Below are 4,748 nucleotides of genomic sequence, written 5' to 3' on the forward strand. Positions count from 1 at the left end.
GTTTCTAATTGCGATTTACTTCGGAGAAGTTATACTTTACCAGATAATCGTCTACTGACACTCCATATTGGCACGCCCAATTATTCTGATGGTCGCATTTCAACTAAAATCAACCGGCAAAAAATATATTTTTCTTAAAAAAAGCTTTTTTGAATAATTAGGTTCGTTAGCCTGTTCCTACCCATTTTTATGACAACGTATATAAACAAAACAGAGAATCCCAATATTTAATGATTTTCATATACTGAGGGCAATGCGTCGATTGATGTAGTGAACAACCATAAAATGAGGTTTAGGGTTGTCAAGAAAGAACAAAAGATTTTTTTTAATAAGAATATTAAAAACACTGTCGAAAACTGGACAAAATAGTCGAAACAGGTTCCCTTGCTTGTGCTACTGACGCAAATAAAAAGAAATTTCCATTCTTTTTCGATAAATCTGAGCACTGAACATAAACGCTTTTAATAAATTAAAATATTTTAATATTAATATTCAAATAATAATTGAATATTTAATATTATTTTAATATTAATATTAAAATTACCATTCATTTATTAAAATTTATTAAAGAATAAAACGTAGAAAAGTAAACAAAAATTAATGCACTCCATCCAAAGTTGCAAGCGAGGTGGACAAGAAAAAATATAATAATCTATGTAAAAGGGGAACAAGATGGACAAAGCACAAACACAAATCTCCAAAAACAGCTGGGCAACTGGTGCGCGACTGAACGAATCCGGCGGGTCCTGGTATCGAACCGGGGACCTCTCCAATTCCAGTAGGCACTACGACTAGAAGGATTTTTTGTTCACTACTAAGATGAGAGTGGGATGAAAGCTACGTCCTCGTTAGACCCGTCAAAAGCTTTTTTTTGCCATGTCATCACGCTTCCGGCCACACCAACTCGCGGAGAGCCGAGTAAAGTGATAAGCGAGAGGCAGGTGATTGGTCCGGCGGGCATGTCGCTTCCAGTGTAATCTGAAATTAAGAGTTAACAGAGTGTATAGTTCTGATGAAAATAATCCCTGGAGAAGGAGAACAAGAGGGACAATGGACAAACACAAATCTCCAAACACAGCTAGGTGACTGGTTGCTCTTTCCTTCAGTGTCGGTGAAGCCTCTTCAGAATATCTTGGGTTGCAACACACCATATGGACAAGATGGTGCGAATGGTTTTTCCAGCATCCGGTGAGAACATTATTAGGGTTGTTTACAAACGCTTCTGAAGAACAAAGTGGCAATGTTGATTTTTATTTTATCTATATAAAATGCGATGATCCCCGAGTAGCGGGGATAACATTCCACGGCCGGTCTAGAGCGGAGGGGGGCTCTCTGCTTACGGCCTTTGCACGTGGGGTCGTTTCTCTCTTTCGCCGCAGCTCGTGGGGTGCTACCGCCCTGCCCCTGCCCTCCGTACGAGGCACGCTTCGCGCTCGCGCGTTTTCTTTGCCACTGCGCTTCGTACGCTCCGAGATCGAGTTTTAGAAATTACGACGCTTGTAAGAGGAACTCCACGGAAGAAAGTCAAATACCCATTAAGACATTTATCTTTTTGCTTTATATAATTTTCTTTTTAATAATGGAACAATCACCACGGGAGGTGTTGCGCTTCAGCCGCAACAAATCATGAATGTGAAAGTGGTCGAAGGCTGTAGTGCTTATAACATCAACCTTTTTTTCAATTCACGCTATTGTAGCAAACAAAATATTGAAACACAATTTGACTTCCATTTCGGGAACTCATAGCAATATTGTGCCGTGTTTATTCACGCTAAACAAGTAGGCTTTTCCGAAGCAGTACACCACGAAATTCACATGAGGCAGACTTACATGTTCACAGCCTGAAATGCATTCTCGACGGCTTATGCACATAGGCAGGGGGCCTGCCATTATTGTCCGTAACCTTTCTTGCATAGTTAACGAGAAGGATCCTGACGAATTTCTCAGAAATCAAACTACCCAACCGCTTTGCGTGACTGTTGTTTACACATTCTGAGCAGCTCAGGATGGGCGAGTCATAAAGATATGGTTCATTCAGTACTTTCAGGGGTCAGACAACATTTGTCCGTGCCATGTGCTCCACTGCTATCTCAAAGAAAGACACTATCGTGTCCAAGAGAGCAAGAAACTGTGGCTTTGGTTAATAGAGCCCACTAGTGTTTTGACCTTGCACAAGCATAAACAAGGTGTAATTTTTCTTCCTTGTAGTCAGAAGCATTACACAAGTATCACATCCAAAGTCACTGATAAGCTTTACAACACACCCACCGACGTATCCAATTTCAGAGTAGGTCACAGAGCGTGAAGGAGCACCGGGATGTTCTCTTAAGCATCTTAGTTCTTTAATTAGTGCTGGTGGTAGATGTGGAGCGAGGTTTATAAGTGGCAGCATCAAGTATCTTGACTTCGCCTGAAGCAGGCAGTCTTTTCTTTCACAACCTGATCTAGAGCCGCCATCATAGCCCTTGCATTGAGCATGTCATTGCCACTATACATGAATCTTATTCTCTGAAAAAGTGCTTCAATGGGGTTGCTGTTCAATTTTCTTGTCAGGACGAAGTTGGCGCTTTTTGCTAGAAGGAGCTTTGTTGTCTCCACAGTTGACTTCGCGCCAAAAACCAAGGCTTGGAAGGTCTCATCTATGAAAACATTCATTCCTAAAGCCACGGACGTTTCCTAGATTCTCTTCAAATAGCATGGAAACTCGTTTTCAAGCCACGCCAGTCGAGGGTCGTCTTTCGTTGAGATGGGTCTTTTCTGTGCACTTTTTGTGTAGGTTGTGTCATGAATGTCAAACCATTCCTTCATTGTCTTTGTGATAGGAATGGTAGGGCTTGCGTCTTTGAATTTATAACGAGCAGGATCACCGCGTGAGTTTTGCTGAAGGTGTTCTAAGGCTGCAGTTACCAGTGGGGAGAATATTAGCACGGCACGAATCACATTCATCCTCTCTAGGTTTGTGGGGTAGACATGTTTCCTTGTCAAATTCCGTGCAAGTTTGATCGTCATGTCCTTTTGGTAATCAAAGTTTGTGGACGAACATACCACTGACTACACCTGAGCCATTGGTAAGCTTGCGTTCGATGGATGTTCTTGAAAATGCCGCAAGAGTCAAAGCTCAGGAAGACTATTCGTTCATCATCATCCGGATGGCTCACAACTGTTAGCACGCAGCGATTTCCCATATGCTTGAACATCGTCGAGTTTTCGGAATAATTGTTTGTCATAATTCGAATGATCCCGAAACCGCACAACTCCACAGCTGAGGGGACTTCCTCGGTCCACGTAAAGAGGTTTCTTCCACTTAGCTGCTTCGTGAAATACTAGGATCACGGTATCCTGTAAAAGCTAGTAATGTCATTAAGAACGAAGCCTAGAACCCTGCTTGCGAGTGTTTCTGTTGAGCTAGAGCGCGTACTGCTATCCGGTTTGTCCCTGAGGCAAAACACTGTATCACCTCTCCTGTCGTAAATGCACTTAGGCTTTATGGCAGCCTCATTAAAAATTAATGACGCCATGTGCTGATTTCTGCTGAGCATTGAGGCTTCGTGAATCAGCTTTTCTTTTATGGCGGCACTTATTCCTGATGATGTTGGGCTTGGGCCTGTGTATCTCTGAAGAGTGCACTTCCCTGGGAGTGCCAGAAGATTCTATGCTCGAGCATGACCATAGCCTTTTGACGAAAGAAATCGCCCTATGACACATTCTCTGATGATCTCTTCGGGGTAGCATAGCCGTTTCTTTCCGTAGCTTCTTATCTGGTGAAGAAGAAACTACGCCTTTTTTCTTCCTTCTCAGATTCTGCAGCAATATTCTTGACAGAAGTGTACCGCTCATCTTCACGTTAGAAGCTGGTCACTTTTCTTACAGCTGCGGGCTGTTGCAGAAACTTCCCGCTCTTGGAGCGGTGGTATGCGACCTGAGAGCGAAGTCTTCCAATCATGCGAAAATAATGGCTTGTTCGCTGAGCGTCATTGTTTGTCGTTTGTTTGCAAACACTTGGTTTCTGATCGGGAACGCCGTCCGACACATCGCAAACGTCGTGCGAGCATTCAGCTGCTTCGGCATTCCGCTTCGTTGGTTTCCGAGGGGGTAGGAAATCGCGAGGCACAGGGTCCTCGCGAGGCTTCTTCGCTCTTGGCGGCAGGTGGGATGAATAGTCTTCAAAGACGGTCGGTACGTCACCCGGAAGGAGCTTTTTGATGCGGCACTCAGCAACCTAGTCATTGTGACGGAAACGTCTACTACAAACGGCAGTTGATGCCGACTCGTCGTTGATAGTCAAATTTTCTCGTGAAATGTTATTTTTCTATTTAGAACACTGTTCTTCGTAGCTCGGAAATTGATGAAAAGAAAGAGCTGGAGTATTCCCACACCGGGAATTACAGAACGACACAGAAAAGTTTACCATCAGCCTGATATTCGATACACGGCGTGCGAGGCGTTGTCCACTTAGTCAATTCGTGCAGCCTCGTCCGCTCGAAACTTTCGGCTTGTTGGAACTAAGGCGGACTAATGCGTAATCTTGCAACGAAAACAAAGCAAACATAAAAATACTCGAATACAGTTGGAGTGTGGGGCGGCCAGCGCTGCTCGGCGTGCGTTGGGGAAGGGCAGGGTGGTGGCACCTTCACGCGGGAAGTAGTGGGGTTCCACGACAAGAAAAAATCGCATTGCTGCCTCGGCGAGGGCAAAGGCCGCAAAAAGAGAGCATCTCTCCCCTCTAGAGCGGCTGTGAACATGCATGC

At 44.1% G+C, this 4,748-nt stretch overlaps 1 pseudogene; it reads right to left on the reverse strand.

The window, feature by feature from the left end:
- Positions 1-1,834: 1,834 nt before the first annotated feature.
- On the reverse strand, positions 1,835-4,227 carry LOC115310024 (annotated as a pseudogene).
- Positions 4,228-4,748: the final 521 nt, after the last annotated feature.

The sequence above is a fragment of the Ixodes scapularis genome, unplaced genomic scaffold (genome assembly GCF_016920785.2).
Source record: "Ixodes scapularis isolate PalLabHiFi unplaced genomic scaffold, ASM1692078v2 PGA_scaffold5__190_contigs__length_132052651, whole genome shotgun sequence".
Lineage (NCBI taxonomy): Eukaryota > Metazoa > Arthropoda > Arachnida > Ixodida > Ixodidae > Ixodes > Ixodes scapularis.